Genomic DNA, 24,143 nt, shown 5'->3' on the forward strand with positions numbered 1-24,143 from the left:
CCAGACATCATGTTCAGTCATGTTCAAATGTGAATATCAAATATAATCATCAGGCTTAGAGGAACATTTATTTGTTCATCTCTCAATCATCATTGTGTGTGCTGCTATCATCTTTGTAATCATTTGTGAAATATACTAGCAATTTCTGAGTGAAAATGGTTTAATTTGAGCATTGTGTTAGTTTTAGTTTCAGAGATGACAGACTGTTTGTTTGCAGTTCATTGTTTGCTTGTTTATCTCTCATAGATCTGGATGTGCTGGTGACATCATACCTTCTCAGGCAGCTGATTGGCGGTTCGGTGTCATGAAATGCAACCTCACAGTTTGACACTCTCTAAACGCTCCATCCATCCACACACATTCATTCGTTCATTCACTCCGAGCTCTTTTCCATCCATCTCGTGTTCGCCACCGGACAGAGGAAGCACTTAACATTTCATAAATGTGATTGAATCAACCTTTAACAGGCCGTTACTCACACACGTGTCTGACAGAAAAGCCACTTTCCAAAGGGCAAGTGCAGTAGCTGGGCAAATATTTCCAAAACCACAAGAAATGCTTTGCATGTGTGTGTGTGTGTGAGAGAGGCAGAGAGCGAGCGAGGGGTGGTGTTGACCCAGTTTGGCTGACATGCAGCGAGTGGCTTGCCAGGCAGTGCAGGAGATGCACGTTTCTGCACAGCCCCCCTGTGTTTCCCCCTCGGAGGACAGCAGGGTGACGGTGCGAACCCAGACTCTGCCTCCTCCTCTCTGAGATCAGCTGAAATCATCCCTCCATTCCAGCCTCCTGATTGGCTGTTCGAGGCTCCGAGTAAGACTTCACAATTAGCCCGGAGGGGCCGCATGAGAAATCAGCCTGAAATGGCAACGTCTCTTACTGACTTACTCTATGAGTGTGTGCGCAGAATGAATGAAACAGCTGTTATTCTAAACCGAATGCTAATTATTATCAAGGTCTTTCATCTGAATATATATATATATTTATTAACACTTTTATTTTGCACAGTGGCATTAAATTGATCAAAGGTCACAGTAAAGACATTGATAATGTTACAAAAGGTTTTGATTTTAAATAAATGCTGTTCTTTTGACATTTCTATTTATCAAAGAATTCTAAAAAAAAAAAAAAATGTGTCACTTTCCACAAAAATATAAAGCTCAGCTGTTTTCAACATTGATAATAATCATAAATGTTTCTTGAGCAGCATATCAGCATATATTAGGATGATTTCTGAAGGATCATGTGACACTGAAGACTGGAGTAATGATGCTGAAAATACAGCTTTGAGCACAGAAATATATTACATTTTAACATATATTACACTATAAATCAGTTATTTTAAATTGTGAAAATATTTAACAGTTTTACTGTTTTCACCTCTATTTTTGATCTAATAAATGCACCCTTGGTGAGCAGAAGAGATTTCTTATAAAAACAAATCGTACACAAAGACACTTTTTACTGTATAGATTCCTATACTCTCTAAGACAAACATCTTTTTCTCTGGAATAATATGCACTGATGAATCATTCACTATAATAATCCTGTTGCTATGTGAGTGTGTGCTGGAGTGTATGTATGTGCGTCTCATTAAACCTGTCACAAGAACATGTCTGATTCACATTTCACCTCAAAATATAAATAAATAATATTTTTCTATTTTTAGGACTGTTTGCATTGTGATATTATTTTCATGACAAGCAAGCACATTCTCCTCCCCAAAAGTTCTCATTACTATAATGCATCTGGACATTTTACTCTTACTATCATTTTAATCTGCATCACAGTAATGAGAATCTAATGAGAATCACTAACAATAATGAGATTTACAAATAAAAGTAAACAGTTAAATGTCCAAACACATTACTGTAAAGGGATTTAGAAGGAAAATTGTTTAATTTACATTAAAATACTGTTACAGTGCAAAAAGTCTTAATATTCTCAAAACTTTGCTTCATTAATTATGAAAAATGTGTTTGTATTTTTTATTTTGTTTGGGGGTAAAACTATCACTACTACTACTACACAAATACTACTACTACTACTACTACTACTAATAATAAAAACAATACCAATAATAATGTCACAATGCAATACAAATCTTAATTTAAAATATGCTTAATTTTAAATTGTTGTTGGTGTAAAACTGTGACAATAATTGACAATATTTAGAATTTAAAAAAAATGCATTACAGTAAAAAGATTTTGAGGGTAGAATGTGTTTAATTATTAAAACTTCATAATGGGGAAAAAATCTTGATGTTCCTGAAAATATACTTAATTTTCTTAATGCAAAATATGTTTTTTTTATTGTTTTGGGTGTAAAACTATCATTGACAATAATGAGAATTACTAATAAAACTCTAGAGTAAAATGTCCAGATACATTAATATATTTTTTTTTTTTTTTTTTTGAGAGAATCATCTTTAAAATACAGGCGGAAAAACTGTCACAATGCAATAGAAATAAAACTTTTTCTTAATGAAAAATATGATTTTGTATTTTTTTTGGGGGGGGGGGGGGGGACTATCAGTTACAATAATGAGAATTACAAAATAAAACTCAAAATGAAAATGTCCACACACATTACGGTAAAGAGACTTTGAAGGGAAAATGTTTAATTGTCATTAAAATCAATCAATCAATAACAATAACAATGCAAAAAAAAAAAAAGTTCTTATAAATGCTTCATTTTCTTTATGCAAAATATTATTTTGTATTTTTTTTTTGGGTGAGATAGTGAGAATTTAAAAAAATATATATTTTTTTTAAAGTAAAATGTCCAGACACATTACAGTAAAGAGATTTTAAAATAAAGAGTCATTAAAATACAGAAAATAAAGATTTTTAAAAGTATTTTTAAAATTAAAAGATTTTTAAAATGCACAATTTTTAAATCATAATCATAAAAAATTTAAAAGATGATTTTGTTTACAGTATTGTTTTTTGGGGGGGTGGTTTTTTGTAGTTTCTGGGTTGAAATGTGACCTGTGCATGTTTTCGTGACATTCACCCGGAGTGTTTTTAGTGTTTCTATGTATAAGTGTGTTAGTGTGGCATTGGTTTAGGCATGTCGCTGACACCTGGATGTCCCCTCAGGCAGCGAGAGCTGATTAGCTCTTGGTTAGGGGCAGTTGAGCTGTAAGGCACGCTGAGGTTATGAGTGAGTTTTTAGCTGTGTGTGTGTGTTGTGTGTGTGTGGGAGTGTTATTACAGCACTCTGGCAGGAGAAGCAGAGAAAATGTGCAAAACGTACGCCTTCTCTCGCCGATTCCCCTCTCTCTCGCTGTCTGCCTGTCTCTTTCAGTCTCTCTCCCTCTCTCTGGCTTTTCTAAACAAAGCAGGTGATTCAGTCGAGTCATCCAGAGGTTAAAAACATGGCACGGCTCTTCTGAGCGTGTCACCAAGATGGAAACCTCATGAATATTCAGCGGGAGTAGCAACAGTGCGCTTTGATCCGAAGCTGTGGCTCAATGATTCTCTGTTTAAAGAAGCGCAGTGTGCGGGCGTCTGTCTGAGAAAGCAGGCCGCTCGTACAGTAAGTGGAAAGCACTAAACGAGTGTGTGGGCACATGCAAAGATCGTGCGTTCCTGTCGGTGTCTGTGTAATTGCCACACTGGATCCGTAGGCCGATCGCCTGCTTTATTCACAAGCCTCTCGTGTAAGAAACGAGGCCATAGGAATTACAAATCACAATGGAGATCTCTTTACAATCATATTCTTTCAAAAACAAATGAGCTGAGCTAGATAAGCCAATCCCAGAATGCATCGCAAGCTCAAGATGGCAGATGAGTCAACAGAAATGCTGGTTATATTTCATTAAATATGAAAAAGTAGTAATACAATCTAATTAAATGGATTTATTTTTTCACTCAGCTATTCTAAAATATGTTAAACACTGCTGGAAATGTAAAAGAAACTATATGGGACCATCAGAACCAATGTGCATTTATGCAAATATGTAGGCTATATTTACATTTATGCATTTAGCAGATGCTTTTTCCCAAAGTGACATACAACAGAAAAGTACAAATTCTATGAGCCAAATATATAATTCCAGGTTTATTAGACTATTACATTAGGAAGCAAGCTATTTTTTTGTTTATTCATATGTTAGCTTTTATTAATATGTAGTTTATTTAGTTGTCTCTTAATTTTATGTGATTTTGTCCTTTTTGTTATTAGTAAATAAATAAATAAATTCAAATATATTTTTAAATAGCCAAAAATATATATTTGTTCAAATATGCCTCAAAATATATTTATGTCATTAATGTTTTCTTCCAATATTTTTTGGCCATTTTTATATATTTTTGAAAATATACATTTAAAAGAAATTTTCCAAAATATAACAATGAATAAAATAAAAATATATATATAAATAAAAATATAACAACATTTTCCAAAATAAACATTTGCTCTGTTCTCTATGTTCTATTGTGAATAAAATATGGGCTCATGTGATTTGAAAGTCTTTTAGTTTTCATTTTATTAAAATTTACAAAAACATCCCGACATTCGGGTTGTACACACACACACACACACACGTTGGTTTTTGTGGTTTATGGGGACTCTCCATAGGCGTAATGGTTTTTATACTGAACAAACTGTGTGTGCTATTGCCCTACACCAACCCTACACCTAAACTTAGCCTCACAGGAGACTTTGTGCATTTTTAGATTTTCAAAAAAACACCATTTAGTATGTTTTTTAAGCCTTTTGAATTACGGGGACATAGGCAGTGTCCTCATAAACCACCTTCATATTGTAATACCTCTGTCATACCCATGTCATTATACAAATTTGTGTCCTCATAAACCACACACACACACTGACACTCACTCACACACACACACTGACACACACTCACTGACACTCACTGACACACACACACACACACACACAAAACTACTAACAAAAATTACATAAATTGATATATATTTTTCAACAAATATCTCATCAAATTTTCCCGCATGAAATAATCTGAGCTGCTCCAAATTCTTTCATACCATAGTTCTGTCCTCGTAATGTATGTCAGGCTCATTTGTGTCTGTTTTTATTTCCCCAAGGAATTTTATGATCATCTAAAATGCAACACAACTGAGACCTCCAGAGCTCTGAAAGAGCAACTTCTGAGCATTAAACATCTCCTCTGGGTGATGACGGTGCACAGACACTGTTTAGTTTCACTGCATTGCCTCATTTTATTGGTCTTGTACGGTTTAAAGCTTTCCGAAGTGCTCAGATCACCTGCAGACGACTCGACAATCATCCTCGCTTCCACAGGCCGACTGCCTCCAGGAGCTATCTGTTCAGGCCATGACGGGCCTTTATTGAGTTCCTGCTGGTGAGACTCAAACAAATCAAACACAGAGATTGTCTGCTGTAGGACTCCGGCCCGCTGCTCACCATCGGACGCTCACGAAAGCGCCTGACGTGCTGAATGTCTGAGAGGAGCCAAGTGTGCCATCTGTTGAGATGTGCTGCGTCATTGTGAAAAATAATTAAAGAATCAGGCAGAAACGTGTGACTGGAAAAGGCTTTTCTGTTTGCTCATCACCTCTCGACTAACCAGCCTGACGACTCACACAGACTCCAGCCGCTTAACAGGACAAACTCACTGCTCACTGAGATCAATAGCAAGGAAAGGAGGGGGTCGGAGGAGGATGGAGGCATGTGTCAGGAATACTGATGAATAATCTCATTCAGCTTCATGACATAATCGGATTTACAGTTTTTCTCGATTGGTTTGGCTCATTTCTTGAAACCGAGATGACATTCTCAAAATAACATGGACAAATCTCCAAACCACCTTGCAATTGTTCACAACAGAATGTCATTTTTCATTGGTTTTATCAAATTGCAAATGCTTTAGTACATGTCTCAAGTGACTCTGTGCTTTTTTTCAAATGATTATGTACAAGTAGCTACAGTTAGCACAATGAGCCCACATTTAGCACATTTTCCAAATAAATAGATCTTGCTGATCTAAACTGATTAGTTGATTTTTCAGTGAAATGGTTACTCTCTCCAAAACATATCAGCATGGTTTCATTGTGTAAGTCATCATATGCACAATTGTCTGTTCAACTGTCAAAATTAGTCAAAGATATAATACCATGAAAGAATTTCTTGGAACATTTGATAAATTTATGACAGTACTTGACAATCAATCAGGTCAAATTAGAACTAACGAAGGAGCAGTTTCCCACATCTCAGATGACTAATCAAACAGTTTGTTTAGTTACCTGACAGGTGTTGTCTATGATTATGACTGCTGCCAAAAGTATATAGACAGAGCTTGGCCCGGGGCCAGTTTCATTTGCAGTGTGAACATGGAAGCACCTCGCCAAGTACAACAGCAACTTCCTGCTCGAGGAAGAGGAGGAAGAAGAAGAGGAAGAGGAGGAGTGAGAATGCGTGGAGGAATAGGGGGAAGAGGCCGAGGAGCACGGAGGCACCATGATGTCCCAGATGAAATCCGGGCCACCCTTATTGACCACGTTATAAACCATCGCCTCACAATGGCAGAGGCAGGTCGCCGAGTGCAGCCTAATGTGCCTCGGTCTACAGTCTCCTCCATCATCCAAACCTTTCGCAGGGAAAACAGGTACAGAACTATTCTATTGAACTATTCAGTGTTGGTGTGTGTGTAGGCCTAGAGTACTGTAATATCTTCATGTGATGTTATATGATACTATAAAAATGACAAAGAAAAAAAAATGGAGAAAATACTGTGAATAGTATTCCAGTCACTGTGCAGTGCATCACACTTTTAGTACCATAAAACAGCAGTACAATTACATTGGTAACTCATTTTGTAACAAATTTACAGTGTTGACCTTTGACTTGTATGTCTAGGATTGGACGACAGCCTCAAGTGGGTGGCAGAAGAAAACTTCTAAATGAACAACAAGAACGAGAAATATGCAACATGGTCATTGCAAATAATGCCATCACACTGAGACAGATTCGTAATGCAATCCTTCTAGACAATGTAATGTTCCAAAATATAAACTCTATCAGCATCTCCACAATAGACCGGGTATTGAAGAAACATCAGATGACCATGAAACAGATTTACAGGGTACCATTTGAGAGAAACTCTGACAGAGTGAAAGAGCTGCGGTACCAGTATGTGCATGTAAGTCAACTACTGGTTGTCTATCATTGTAACACTATTACAGTAAGACATGGTTACCACTTTTTTTTGTTTTGCTTTATCCTTTTTACCTTCAGAATCCAGCTTTGTGTGACTAGAGCATTTTGCCTAGAAATTGTCTTCAGTTTTTCACTCCCTCTTTTTACAGTACTTTAGATCCTCCCTGCAGTATCTGTCTCTACTTGACTGATTAGATTTATTTTTATTCTATTGTAGAGAATAATGGCATTAGAAGGCAACGAAACCCCTCACATCCTAGTGTTCGTTGATGAAGCTGGCTTCAACCTGGCCAAAGGTCGAAGGCGTGGCCGTAACATCATTGGCCACCGAGCCACTGTGGATGTCCCAGGCCAGCGAGGAGCAAATATAACAATGTGTGCCGCTATATCAGAAAGAGGTGTGGCCACACACATTCCCAGTTTAGGGCCCTACAATACACAAAAGCTCCTAAATTTTTTGGACCACCTTTATACTGATCTGATCCCGGAAAATGAGAGAGGTGAAGAAGGACCTCAGCTACCACATTATGTCATTGTGTGGGATAATGTGAACTTCCACCGTGGCCCACGCATCAGAACCTGGTTCACCACCCATCCCCGGATGCTAATGGAGTTTCTTCCACCTTACTCTCCTTTCCTAAATCCAATTGAGGAGTTTTTTTCAGCTTGGAGGTGGAGGGTGTATGAGCATCAGGCTCAAGACCAGAGGGCCCTGCTGCATGCAATGGATGCTGCATGTGAGGACATCACAGGGGATCAATGTAGGGGATGGTTGAGACATTCACGCCGTTTCTTCCCTCGCTGCATCGCAAGAGAAAATATCCGTTGCGATGTGGATGAGAATTTATGGCCTAACAGAGAGCAGCGCGTCGATGGCCAGGAGGATGAGGATGGTGGCCAGGAAAGAGAGGGTGACAATGGCGACCACTGAAAATATTACTGTACTATAGTTCTGAAACTTTATTTACAGTATGGAAGGCTAGAGTTTTTTGTGTTTTTTTTGTTTTTTCTTTGTGTTTATAACTGTTCACATTTACAGAATCCTGTATATGTTTTCTTTTCACAGTATGTTCTCTAATGTTAACATTTCTTTGTACGAATAAAAATGTTTACAGTTTCCTTGAGTATGAGTGGTTTATTGGAGGCTGATTTTACTGTAAAATCTTTTAGTTTTATTCATAGTGGTATTCTGTTGCTAGACCTGTGCCTCAGTGACAAAACGTCTAAGCATTTTGACTTGCAGTGCTTAAACAATGCCAAAGGTATAATGCATTTTGGGGGCATTGACTATTTATATGAGAATGATATTTAGTTTTGACACATGGATAAACTGTTTTGGGAGAGAGATGAGCTTTTGCAGGGGATCCATGGTGTTGTGCTAAACCATCCAGGTTATTTTGACAAAAGCACTAAATGAATGCACATGTGCCAAGGCAATTGAGAAGGATCTGTGCTATTTTGACTGTACTGACCTTTTATATGGGAAAGGAATCTGCTTTTGAAGCATGGAAGAAGAGTTTGGGGAAAGATATTTGATTTTGCTAGTGAGCTATAATGTTGAGCAGAACTGTAAGACTGTTTGGCCAAATGACCTTATGGTTTTGAGAATGTCATCTCGGTTTCAAGAAATGAGCCAAACCAATCGAGAAAAACTGTAAATCAATTTTTTATTTGGAGTTTCCTCCACTTGACCTTAAAGATGCATCTTTATTACGGGAACGGTTTATCAAAATCTTCCGGCAAAATGAAAAATGATGGAGCACATCACAGCGGGAATAAAATGATAGATAGATAGATAGATAGATAGATAGATAGATAGATAGATAGATAGATAGATAGATAGATAGATAGATAGATAGATAGATAGATAGATAGATAGATAGATAGATAGATAGATAGATAGACAGACAGACAGACAGACAGACAGACAGACAGACAGACAGACAGACAGACAGACAGACAGACAGACAGACAGACAGACAGACAGACAGACAGACAGACAGACAGACAGACAATGGACAGAACGATAGAACGATAGACAGACAGACAGATAATAAAGAGACATAGACAGAGAGACAGACAGAAAATGAAAGAAACAGACAGAAAGGAAATTTAAATTAATCAAAGGTGACAGTAAAGACATTAGCAGCAAATTGAGCAGCAAATCAGTATATTAGAATGATTTCTGAAGATCATGTGACACTGAAGACTGGAGTTATGATGCTGAAAATACAGATTTGACCATAGAAATAAATTATGTTTTACAATATATTCACATAGAAAACTGCTATTTTAAATTACAATAATATTTCATAATAGTTCTGATTTTAGTGAATGATTGATCATATAACTGTTGAGCAGAAGAGACTTCTTGCAAAGACTAAGGAAAAGAGATCAGAGTTGTTTTGGTGGTTTATAGGAAAACATTTCCAGGGCGTCGTTTGTGAGAGCGTTTCGTTTGTGACTGATTGACTGATTGATTGATCGAGTTTTACAGAGAGATGCAGGATATTATGTAACCTTGTCTTGATGGATAGCACTCATGTTAGTGAGGTTGTCTCAAGGTGAGACTGAGACATGAAGGAAACTGAAAATCTGAGGACACAACCAGCAGACTACAGGAAAACAAACACACACACAATACAAAACCGACTTTAGATGAGCATGATTTAGCAGTGTAAGCTTACGCTCTGGATGTGTTTTTAGCTGAATGCTGCTTTATTCATCGGCAAAAGACTTGAAGATCCAATATCTGACGCTCATGTAATTACCGTGAGATCTTTATCACAGGAGCAGTCAGCTTTGCCAGATATTCATATCAGAGCTATATGTCTGTTTGACAGAAGGAAAATACCAAGCTAGTGAAACAAATCCCATTTCAAGGACTTACAATCAACACTGCAAAATGACCATTTTAATGCGATTGTAATGCTGGTCTGTTCTTAAAGTGTTCCAGGCTCATTAATGAGTCTGTGATTGACATATTTATAGCCGGACGTCCTTGAGCATGCTGCCGGGTGGTGTTGAAGAAATTATTAAAAATTCACACGTAACAAAGAAGCAGATCTCCGGAGACCGTTAATACATGCAGCACAGACTGAGAAACGCTTTCACTCTCCGGGAGCAAGATTTGATAGTATTTATGAAGCATGTTTACATCATTTACGTCTATAGGTGTGAAAGAATCTGTCATTATCTAACATTTTATCCAGCATGTATTTGATTACCTGTACAAATACAATCCCATGCACTGATTTTATGCATCAAAGACACAGTGGAAAATAAAATTAATTATACTCAATATTATTTATTATTATTATTATTATTTTATATTAAATATATATTTATTTAAATTAAATATTTAAAATACATAAATATTTAAATGTATTATATATGATATTAATATAATTTGACCATTTTGCTCTAGCATGTAATCAGTTTGATTTGCAGGTACTATTTGGAGCGCATCGCATGTGTCAGACAGCTGGAACACACAAACACTGAAGCAAGAACAGAGAGTAACCACATGTGAAGTGCCTGGGTTGTTGCGAAAAACTTAAGATCCAGTGAGGAAGGAAAGTGTGAGAGAGAAACTGGTGCTCTTTTCTCAATCAATCAATTCAACAGACCCTGATGAGGGCGATCAGGCACATCATGCTCATTGCTGCAGAGATGCACACACACACACACACACACAGCTCTGATGCATGTTCACAGGTATGGTTTACATTATCGTGAGCAAGTCCTTGTAAAACGCGCAACCTGCAGAAAATATTGTTCATCTGCAGAAGCTGCAGAAAATGTTTGTGGTAGTTGATCGGGAATGAAATCCCTTTCAGATCTTTTGGAGATATGGATGAAAATGACCTTCGGAGCCAAAAACATTTCTGCTAAAGATGGATTTTGAGGAGCCATGAGAGTCAATGAGCAGCAGTAAACAGCAGCAGTGCGTCACCAACTGTACATATATACATCAACAACCTTTGACCTGACCTCTCATGTCAGACTGACCTATCACAACGATGGATGGATGGATGGATGGATGGATGGATGGATGGATAAACAATTGACAGAACGATAGACAGAATAATGGAAAGATATCATGGTAGAATGATGGAAAGATACAATGGCAGAATGATAGAGCGCTAGAACGATAGATAGACAGACGGACGGACAGACAATGGAGAGAACGATGGAACAATAGAATGGTAGAATGAAACAATGACAGACAGACAGACTGCTGAGGGCTGTTTATGTCCTCGAGGGTCTCAGAACATCGTCTCCTTCAATTACAGTCTGGCCGAGTGCTGTTCAATGAACGAGTGCATTAGGATGAACTCAGAATGGACTCTCCTCTGTCTGCTCATCCTGCGCTTTCTGCAACTTGAACCGGCCGCATTAGAGCGGACTGTCAGCTTTCTACTGACGTTAGCTCAAATAACACCACTGGTTGAGGCAAGTACATCGATCCCCGGGCTGCTCGTCCATTATCCGCCCTCTGGCAGATGCGCAGTCCGCTGACATTCCTGCTTATTTTATGTTGCCGTGTCTTATCTGAAACGTTTGTACAGCGAGTAATAAAATCACTTTGTGCGCTAATATCTAGAGCGTTCTGCTATTAAAAATAGTACAATAAAAGACGAAAGAATGGGTAGCAGGGTGAGCCCAGCGCCTGGATCTAATCCAGCTCTCTTATAAAGCCCTGAGCGTGTGAGAGACAGCAGCATCTCGAGTGAGGTTCAGGATGACTGTAATAGTGTCATGTGTCATAAGAGGGACAGTCAGGTTTAATTATGGCAGGAAAGATAAAAGCAGTCAAGCAGCTCTTGAAGGGTCTCCACCAGTCTGTCTAGAGTTTATCATGGGTTCAAAGCATCTCTGTCTCTCTCTCTCTCAAAGAAAATGACACTTTAACATCATTTTCCTGTACACCACCATAACAACCTTCTGGCTGTATTTACACTAAAAGCACTAATTTCTAAAGCCCATAACTTAACACACATCCAATTTTTTGTCCTTTCTGTTTGCATGTACTTCAAGATGATAAAATGAATATACTTTCTTGCATCACAGCTTAATTTGTAGACTCAAGACATTAGTAGGTTGATTCTTCCACAAGTGTAGAACAATAGATAGAACAATGGACAGAATTCTAGAATAAAAGATAACAATAGAATGTAAGAAAAAAATATATAAAACAAAAAATAGACAGAATGATAGATAGAATGATAAATATATAAAGATATACAAAATGATGGATAGAAAGATAGAATGAAAGAGAGAAAGACAGATTGATAGAATGAATGAAAGAGAGAATGAAAGAATGATAGATAGAATGAAAGAGAGAACGATAGAATGACAGAATGAAATTGAGAATGAAAAAGAACAGAACAATAGACAGAGATACATAGAATGACAGACAGATGGACAGATAAATAGATCAAATGAACAATACCACAAACGCACAAACAAAGGATAGATAGAAAACCTGTCTGAAAACAGTCCTTATTTTTATTTATTTATTTATTTTTTAACACATAGACTTCTCTACAGAAAACAGAAGCTCAAACATTATACTCGACATCTTTGGTCTTTCATGGTAAACCTCAAACCCTGTGTGGATGACATGAGGACGAGTAAATGACGACAGAAGTGTGATTCTCTCTTTAAAATCCTCTCTGCTAATGGAATTACTGGACAGCCGCTGTCAGGTCGAGACGCTGCAGCTCATAAACAGACAGGAGATCCAGTTTCTCAGCATCTGTCATTCACTCACTGGGCTTTTAGCAGAACACCACTTAAAAAATCCTCTCCACACACCTTACTGTGTGAGAGACGTTAAGCTGAACCCTGTCAGCCGCACACACACACACACACACACATGCACGCACAGCTGCCGCGGCTTAATCAGAACATTTACAGTCAAGTGGCTCAAGTTAATTCACCTTAATAGCATGTCAAGAGCATTTTTACATGAAATATTCCCCAATTCTGCAGGCGTTCCACAGCGTGTTAATATGGCCGTCCTGCCTGCAGAGCGAGATTGAACACAGTCTTTATCAAGGCACAGAGGCTCTTTAGGCTGACGAATAGATACTCGCAGCGCTTCGCCACAATTTCCCTCTTTTAATTGTGTTATTCAAAGAAAAGAAGAGTAATGACTGAATCTCTGCGCTCCTCTGACTCATTTCTCTGCTGGCTTGTTGTGGGATCTGTTTTCTCTAGTCTCTGCTGTGCTTTCTTTCCTTCTCTTTCTCTCTATTAAAAGTAAACTGTGTAATTTTTGTGCCACTATATCAGCAAACAGAATTATAAAACTACTGATTGTTTTCAAGGAGCTTCCTCATGTTTTCTCCACAGATACAGTACGCCTACATCACACTCATGCAATTGCCGCAACAAAACTAGACTACAATCAAATTGGGTTGCTTGGGTATTAAACACACTGTATTTTTATATATGCATATGCATATACCGGTGTCCCTCCATCCGTATTTCTTTGTGCACATGAATTTGATTTTAATGGCTGGTAACAAGCAGACTTCTAGTTTATTTCCACCACGGGGGTAAAAAAAAATAAAAAGTTAAATGCAACGTTTTGTGACAGTTCAGACTTTTTTTTTAACAAATTCAGAGTTGTGAGTATATGTAGATCTATAGAGATGTGTAGAATCCAATACATAGAATAAGAATCCAATTATAAAATCCAATTGCAAGATAAACACTTGTGAGATGACGTGGAAGAGAATTCTGAGAGGGAAAAAAGTCAGAACTGCAAGATGTAAACTCACAATTGTAAAAAAAAAAAAAAAAAAAGTCAGAATTATGAGAGTAAAAGTTGCAATTAAATTTTTATTTTTAGACTCTGTGGCAGAAACGAGCTTCCATAGATTTCTGAGCTGGTCAGATTCAAGGACGGATCTGAGATTTCTCAATGAACACATCCGGCTCGGCCCAGGTCAGATGTCAAGATTAAATTTCAACAGGTCAATTTTAGCAGGTTAGTTACAGTAAGTGCAGAAAGAGGATGTGTCATGTTAACAGACAGGAAGAGAGGATGCAACAAAACATCTGAACTCTGCATTAATGTGCGTGTCTTGTTGACACACACACACACAAACACTGATTTGTCGCTCTGGCTGAAGCGCTATTATATGTTGTTACTCAGTGAGGCCTGAGCCCATAAATTGCCCTGACTAGTGAAGACGTCTCTCTCTCTCTCTCTCTCTCTCTCTCTCTCTCTCTCTCTCTCTCTCTCAGCAGGAGACCCTGTGAAGGTTTACAGTGTCCCAGAAAGAGAAAGCGACTCGCCCGAAACAGAGATTCACAGCTGATGTTCACTTTAAAGAATTAGTTCAACCAAAAATGTAAAATCTGTCATCATTTACTCACTCTCTTATTGTTGTTTGGTGAAAATGTTTGTTTGTTTCTATGCAAATAGAATGGATGGGGACAGAAAGCCTCAAAAATTATGCAACACACCATGAAAGTATCATAACAGTAGTCTATATGAGTCAAATGATGCTTTGTGTGAGGAAAATACTGAAATTTAACTAGTTACTCACTGATCTTCTTTCCATTGAGCTGTTAATCTCTGTGATTGGTTCACTAAATCAGCGATTTGAATCGGATCAGTCTGATTCATGAACTCATTTAGACTGTTGTTGTTGTTTGTTTGTTTTTTCTTTTGAATCAATTAAAAATATTAGACTCAAAATAATTATTCGTTCAAGAATCTTCTTGACTGGATGGGTAAGATTTTCCTCAAAGCATTATATGACTCTAGAAGATTTGTCAATTGTGCCCGAGTCATATAGACTAAGTCATGATACTTTTATGGAGCCCATTCTTGTAACTGCATGAACATTTTAGATAACGATAGACAGATCATTTTCACTGTTAGTCAGAGTATTTTCTCACATTCTCAGTCTTTGTTTGTTCATAGCTGATTTTTTTTAAATTGCTTGGCAACAGATACAAATGCTCAGAAATCTATGAGCCATTCAGTTCTCAAGAATGTTATTAAAATACAGTGTCTATACGGCAGAGCAGATATCTGAAATGTAATAAAAACTCTAGAGCTGCATGGCTCATTGTCAGAGGTGGGAAACCATGGCAAACTCTTCAATTCTTTCTTTAGTCAATTGAAATGTGTCACTTTAACAATGATGATTGTCTATATCACACACACAAAGACATGTTTAATATTGCTTACTGGAACCCTGTAATCAGACAAACTACAGCAATATAATCAGACAAACATTACAGTCATAAAAAGCAGTACATTATAATCAGACATTATAATCAAATCAGAAAACCCAGAACATAATCAAACCAACTAAAACAAACTACAACATAATCAAGCTACATCATGCAAAATAGAACACTGCAGTCATAAAAATCAGACAGTCTTGAACATTATTATAAAGAGAAGAACCACAGAATCATAAACTAGAACATTATCATAAGGCAGCCTAAAACCCGATTATAAACCTGCAACACTGTATTCAGTCAAAAACTATACATGTAGAAAAACTTGAACACTATAATAAAAAAATTGATTATAATCATACCAACTACAACATGATAATCATATAAACTAGAAATTCAAAATCAAACTTGAAACCAGAAAATCAAACCAGAAAATGAGAATCACGTAATCATAAAGAGCTAGAACAGAAGAGCAACAGAAATTAGAACATTATCAGACAAACTAGAACATTATAATCAAGAAATCTAGAACACTGTTATCAGACCGTCTAATACCATAAATATAATAAGTATACGCTTATCCAATTATAATCATAAAAAACTACAAGAATAAAAAAGCAAGACTATAATTCTAAAATCAGACAAACAACAACATTATAATCAGACAAACTAAACTCTAGTATCAGACAAGCTACAACATTATCGGACAGGCTAAACTACATTATAATCAGACAGACTAAACTGTAGTATCAGACAAGCTACAAAATTATCAGTCTCAGACAGACTAAACTACAACATTATAATCAGACAGACTACAACATTATTAGACAAACAACAATTTAATAATCAGACAGATCAAAACCCTAAAATCAGATAAACCACATCATTATCAGACAGACTAAACTCTAGTATCAGACAAACTACAACATTATCAGACAGACTAAACTACACTATAATCAGACTACAACATTATCAGACAGACTAAGCTCTAGTATCAGACACGTTACAACATTATCAGACAGACTAAATTCTAGTATCAGACAAACTACAACATTATCAGACAGACTAAATTCTAGTATCAGACAAACTATAACATTATCAGACAGACTAAACTACACTATAATCAGACTACAACATTATCAGACAGACTAAACTCTAGCATCAGACAAGCTACAACATTATCAGACAGACTAAACTCTAGTATCAGACAAACTACAATATTATCAGACAGACTAAACTCTAGTATCATACAAACTACAACATTATCAGACAGACTAAACTCTAGTATCAGACAAACTACAATATTATCAGACAGACTAAACTCTAGTATCAGACAAGTTACAACATTATCAGACAGACTAAACTCTAGTATCAGACAAACTACAACATTATCAGACAGACTAAACTCTAGTATCAGACAAGTTACAACATTATCAGACAGACTAAATTCTAGTATCAGACAAACTACAACATTATCAGACAGACTAAACTCTAGTATCAGACAAGTTACAACATTATCAGACAGACTAAACTCTAGCATCAGACAAGCTACAACATTATCAGACAGACTAAACTACACTATAATCAGACTACAACATTATCAGACAGACTAAACTCTAGCATCAGACAAGCTACAACATTATCAGACAGACTAAACTCTAGTATCAGACAAACTACAATATTATCAGACAGACTAAACTTTAGCATCAGACAGACTACAACATTATTAGACAAACAACAATTTAATAGACAGATCAAAACCCTAAAATCAGATCAACCACATCATTATCAGACAGACTAAACTCTAGTATCAGACACGTTACAAAATTATCAGACAGACTAAATTCTAGTATCAGACAAACTACAACATTATCAGATAGACTAAACTCCAGTATCATACAAACTACAACATTATCAGACAGACTAAACTCTAGTATCAGACAAACTACAACATTATCAGACAGACTAAACTCTAGTATCAGACAAGTTACAACATTATCAGACAGACTAAACTCTAGTATCAGACAAACTACAACATTAGCAGACAGTCTAAACTCTAGTATCAGACAAGTTACAACATTATCAGACAGACTAAATTCTAGTATCAGACAAACTATAACATTATCAGACAGACTAAACTACACTATAATCAGACTACAACATTATCAGACAGACTAAACTCTAGTATCAGACAAACTACAATATTATCAGACAGACTAAACTCTAGTATCAGACAAATTACAACATTATCAGACAGACTAAATTCTAGTATCAGACAAACTATAACATTATCAGACAGACTAAACTACACTATAATCAGACTACAACATTATCAGACAGACTAAATTCTAGCATCAGACAAGCTACAACATTATCAGACAGACTAAACTCTAGTATCAGACAAACTACAATATTATCAGACAGACTAAACTTTAGCATCAGACAAGCTACAACCTTATCAGACAGACTAAGATATATTAAAATCAACTCCAGTATCAGACAAGTTACAACATTATCAGAGAAACTAAACTACAACATTGTAATCAGACAGACTAAACTCTAGTATTAGACAGAATACAACATTATTACACAAACAACAATTTAATAATAAGACAGATCAAAACCCTAAAATCAGACAAACCACATCATTATCAGACAGACTAAACTCTAGTATCAGACAAACTACAACATTATCAGACAGACTAAACTCTAGTATCAGAGAAACTACAGCATTATAATCAGACAGAATAAAACCCAGACAGACTATAACTCTATAATGATTAAAAACTACAAATTATAATCAGAATAGATCATAACCATAAAAATCTGTAAAGTATAATCAGTCTAAAACCCTACAATCAGAAAAACTAAAGTTATAGAACATTGCAATCAGACATTCTAAAAAAGAAGCCAGAAACACATTTCAAAACCCTATAATACTGATTAATCAGAATCGTATCATCAGACACAACCAAACCCTATAATCAGACACAGGGACCTCAGAATTTGAAACAGGCTCCATCTCTCTCAGACACACCTGCAAGCAGAGCAGCACAGAGCCGGAGATGTTTTATATAAAGTGCTTTTATAACCTTTAAAATATCTGATTCTTTACCAGTGCTCTCAGAGCAGCAGAAGCCAGACGAACAGAGAGGACAGTACACGCAATTAAAAGAGAAAAGAATTATTGATCCACAGAGTTCGCAGTGCGAGACACGGTAGGACAAAGTGTCGTTCATTTGTCCTGAAACCACACCGCAACGTGCAAGATGAGAGCTTTCCTGAGGGCCAATTTACTCTCATCCTCTGCTCCTGTATGTGTGTGTGTATGTATGTGGGTTGTGCTGACAGTTAATATCCTTCTTTTTAGAATATGGTTCTGCGGTACCTGGAATCGATTGCAGGGGGACGACAGGCAACGCTCCTCACAGGAAACTGCTGCATTCCCTGGGGCCTCTTACACTCACTGCCTGAAAAGTGCTGAGCACAGAGCCGCACAGAAACAGAGCATCTCCTCAACTATCTCTCTACTGTTTCCGGGACGGAGCAGGTCATGCAAACCGGACCTCAGAAAGACGAAAACGACAACAAAAGCATTCAAATTACATTTGGATCTTTTATCTTCCTCCAGCTGACAGCGTTGAGTTTGCAGCATTTGCACTGATTCCTGAAAACTAATTAGGAAAAACATAATGCTTTCATGAGTCATTCATCATGAGCGCTATTGTGCTGGGGAAGCTGCTTTGAAACTGTAACGCGTCAAGCTACAAGCTTCTCGCAGACTGAAGCAGTTACACAGGTCAAGCTAGCATTTGAGTAATTAGTTATCAACACAAGCTGCCGACAAAACGTTAAAGCTATTTAAAGGGGAAATACGCATTGAGGAAGAATTTAAAACATGCTGCTGCAAATATTTTGCTACAAAAAAATCCTGCATATTAACGGTTTTGGAATGAATAAATCAGACTTTGCAATGCTACATAAGAGAAAGGAGCTTATGAAAGCATTTCATTACCTGTACAGCTACAGATTCAAAACATTAATGTTAAAGTTAAAGCTATTTAAAGTGGAAATATCAATTGACTGCAACCAAAACAAATAAATGCACAAGGGAGTCTGTGCGAGGACTTAAAACTACCGCTGCAAAACAAAATGCAAAACTGATGAAAAAGAGCTGCTAGTTGCTAAAAAAACTTTAATTGTTGATTAATTGTTCTGAAAATAGAGGAATTGTTCAATTATTAAAAACTGTACAACATTTTTAAACAAGATTTTACTAATGTTTTTATTAATTTAATTTGTTTTATAGTATCTTATATATATATTTTGATTTATTTATAATATTTTTTGTATATAATACTTTGTGTATGTGTTCAATTTCAATAAATTTGAATATTGAATAAATAAATTTAAATTTTGTATAAATAAATCTGTTTTAAAAATAGTCTAGCGACTATTTTTCATCAGTTTTTCATCAGCACTATTTTACACTGTTTTGCATATGTAACGTAATTATATACGTGTGTGTATATGTATATAAATCAATGCATTAATAAATGCTAATATTTTATTTATAACTTCATTATATATAACTTCATCAGAGATTTCCTTGTGCACCTTTATTTGTGGCAAAATGTGGCAAACTCCTCTTCTGAAGTCAGATATTTCCCCTTTAAATAGTTGTAACTTTTTGTAACACAATTTTAGTTAGACTCTCCCCAACACAGTTTTATGGTTTTGCAAAAAAAAGCAGAGAACGGTTATTCAGAAAAACCATTGAGGCACATTAGGCCCACACAGAATCTGCGCCCACAGAAACTCATCAGATTTCCACAGGATTCAAACCATTCACAAACTCACATACTGTACATCCCTCACTCCCTATGTGTTTATTAAATCTTTTGGCTAATCTGAAAATGCTTTCAGCTGACAATATGATTAGTGCTCTCAGCTACATTTAACACATTTTCCATGTTATATGCATTCTGAAACATCTTGTCTCAACATTGGACAAGTAACTAAATAAAAGTATTAGTGCTACTAACTTTCCCACATTTTCCAGAGGTGTGACTGTAAAAATAGTGCAGCTGTTCCAATAATAAGATACTTTTTCCTGCAAGAATATAATGTTGCATCACTGTTTTTATGTCAGACTCTATTACACACAGTCTTAGAGTACAGCAAATGTTCTCTCCACTCAGAAAAAAGGTACAAACGCTGTCACTAGAGTGGTACCCTTTGAAAAGGTACAATTGTGTACCATTTAGGTACTAATGCACAATAGAAGTATTATGCACCTTTAAGATACCAATATGCACCTTTTTCCTGAGCGTGATTCATAAAGTATGTAACACTAAGTCTAAAAAGTCTCATTTGGATTAGTTAATTAGCTGGTTAATGTCATAATTCCATAATTGAAGTACTTGCACAGCATTTTGTGTCTTTTCAAAGCAAAATTAGTTATGTACAAAAAACTTAATTTATATAAATTAGAGGGTAAATTTATCTCTTCAAACTTAATGTGAATTATATTCCATGCTTAAAGATTTAAATTATACTGCCCCATAAATAATTTCAGTTATAGATTCTAAAAAGTAAAAAAAAAAAAAAAAAAAGTAGTAGTAAGAGTGATTAAATGTAATTTTGTTTTGCAAAATCACACAACTGGCTTGAGATTGAGACTAGATTGGGATTTTTATTTATTTATTTAGACAATATAAAAGACAATTACTTGATTTTGCAAAACAAAATTACATTTGGTTACATTTTATCTTATATATTTTATATATATCTTTACATTCTTTTTAGCAAAAAAAAAAAAAAAAAGCAATTACATAAAAATAAATACATGCTTATATAGTGTTAAAAGGGGTTTCATGTTTCACGGGTTTCTAAAAATTTGTTTTGCAAAATTATTTTTTTTACAACTGACAAATGATGAATTATATATTATATTGCACTGTTATACATGTCAGTCCTTGTCTTGTGTTTCCCCTCCTCCCGTGCCCATATTTGGCCTTCCTGTTCCTGTCCTCGTTTGTTTTCATTAGTTTAATTAGTCCCTAGCCCTGTGTTTGATTAGTCCACACCTGTTCCTTGTTTTCCTAGTGTTTAATAGCCCTGTGTTTCCTAGCCCCTGTGTCCGGTCTTATCGTCAGTAAACGTCGTTGATGTTCGTCTCTCCCCAAGCTCCTCGTCTCCTTGTGTGTCTCTCCTAATAAATGTGATTATTGGAACCCTACGTCTCCTCGCTCCTTGTGTCCCGAGAGGGAACGTGACAGAAGACCGGACCTACAACAACACTATGGCTGAAGACAGGCTTTGGTGTCTGCGGCAGGATGGTCGGGAGTTGGTAGAGTATGTAGAGGAGTTTCTTGAGGTTTCCAACGAGGTGAGCTGGATTGACGCCTCGCTCGGTGTGTGTTTTCGGTTTGGGTTGGACAAAGATGTCATCAGCTGCGATATCCCCACGTCCAGTTTTTCCCTTATCGGGCTGATAAATTATGTCCTCAATGTACATGGCATTGATTTCGAAGTCGAAGAATGTCAAACTGATCTTCGTCCAACCCAACCCGAGAACAACCCGGCCTCACCAGCTCACCGCTCGCCAGGACCCTCCACATGCCCTGCCAAATGTTCCGGCCACCCAACTCTTCCCAGCACTGCTGCTGTCCTCAGCCCAGAGCACCCGCGCAACCCCGCGCTTCAAGAGCGCCCTCCTGAGTTCCCGCTGGTTCCGTCCAGCCCTCCTGAGTTCCCGCTGGTTCCGTCCAGCCCTCCTGGGTTCCCGCTGGTTCCGTCCAGCCCTCCTGAGTTCCCGCTGGTTCCGTCCAGCCCTCCTGAGTTCCCGCTGGTTCCGTCCAGCCCTCCTGAGTTCCCGCTGGTTCCGTCCAGCCCTCCTGAGTTCCCGCTGGTGCCGTCCAGCCCTCCTGAGTTCCCGCTGGTGCCGTCCAGCCCTCCTGAGTTCCCGCTGGTGCCGTCCAGCCCTCCTGAGTTCCCGCTGGTGCCGTCCAGCCCTCCTGAGTTCCCGCTGGTGCCGTCCAGCCCTCCTGAGTTCCCGCTGGTGCCGTCCAGCCCTCCTGAGTTCCCGCTGGTGCCGTCCAGCCCTCCTGAGTTCCCGCTGGTGCCGTCCAGCCCTCCTGAGTTCCCGCTGGTGCCGTCCAGCCCTCCTGAGTTCCCGCTGGTTCCGTCCAGCCCCGCGCTTCCAGAGCGCCCCCAAGTGTCCGCGCTTCCAGAGCGCCCCCAAGTGTCCGCGCTTCCAGAGCGCCCCCAAGTGTCCGCGCTTCCAGAGCGCCCCCAAGTGTCCGCGCTTCCAGAGCGCCCCCAAGTGTCCGCGCTTCCAGAGCGCCCCCAAGTGTCCGCGCTTCCAGAGCGCCCCCAAGTGTCCGCGCTTCCAGAGCGCCCCCAAGTGTCCGCGCTTCCAGAGCGCCCTCCCGTGCCGGCTCCTCGCACGTGCCCTCCAGTGCCGGCTCCTCGCACGTGCCCTCCAGTGCCGGCTCCTCGCACGTGCCCTCCAGTGCCGGCTCCTCGCACGTGCCCTCCCGTGCCGGCTCCACGCATGTTCCCGCTGGTTCTGTCCAGCCCTGCGCTGCAAGAGCGCCCGACAGAGTCCGCGCTGCAAGAGCGCCCGACAGAGTCCGCGCTGCAAGAGCGCCCGACAGAGTCCGCGCTGCAAGAGCGCCCGACAGAGTCCGCGCTGCAAGAGCGCCCGACAGAGTCCGCGCTGCAAGAGCGCCCGACAGAGTCCGCGCTGCAAGAGCGCCCGACAGAGTCCGCGCTGCAAGAGCGCCCGACAGAGTCCGCGCTGCAAGAGCGCCCGACAGAGTCCGCGCTGCAAGAGCGCCCGACAGAGTCCGCGCTGCAAGAGCGCCCGACAGAGTCCGCGCTGCAAGAGCGCCCGACAGAGTCCGCGCTGCAAGAGCGCCCGACAGAGTCCGCTCCTCTGTGGCTCCCAGGGGGGAGCTTCCCCAAGAAAATTTTGGGGGGGGGTAAGAGGGTCACAGCCTGTGTGGCCGGGCCAAGGGCCAAGGCCACACGACCCGAAAAAAATAGGCCGTGGCTTCCCGAGTCCCCTGACCCGCCCTGGCCTCCCGAGTCTCCAGATCCGCCATGGCCTCCCGAGTCTCCAGATCCGCCATGGCCTCCCGAGTCTCCAGATCCGCCATGGCCTCCCGAGTCTCCTGACCCGCCATGGCCTCCCGAGTCCCCTGACCCGCCATGGCCCCTGGAACGGGCACCGCCCTGGAGGCCTCCAGAGCGCCCACCCCCCCTCCCCATTGGATGGTGTTAGGCGTGAGGACACGCCTTCCGGAGGGGGGCGTAATGTCAGTCCTTGTCTTGTGTTTCCCCTCCTCCCGTGCCCATATTTGGCCTTCCTGTTCCTGTCCTCGTTTGTTTTCATTAGTTTAATTAGTCCCTAGCCCTGTGTTTGATTAGTCCACACCTGTTCCTTGTTTTCCTAGTGTTTAATAGCCCTGTGTTTCCTAGCCCCTGTGTCCGGTCTTATCGTCAGTAAACGTCGTTGATGTTCGTCTCTCCCCAAGCTCCTCGTCTCCTTGTGTGTCTCTCCTAATAAATGTGATTATTGGAACCCTACGTCTCCTCGCTCCTTGTGTCCCGAGAGGGAACGTGACAATACACTACCAGTCAAAGGTTTTTGAACAGTATGTATTTGAAAGAATTCTCTTCTGCTCACCAAGCCTGCATTTATTTGATCAAATTGCTGAAAATGTAGCTTTGATCACAGGAATAAATTAAATGTTAAAATATA

This window comes from Barbus barbus (assembly GCF_936440315.1).
Source record: "Barbus barbus genome assembly, chromosome: 19".
NCBI lineage: Eukaryota > Metazoa > Chordata > Actinopteri > Cypriniformes > Cyprinidae > Barbus > Barbus barbus.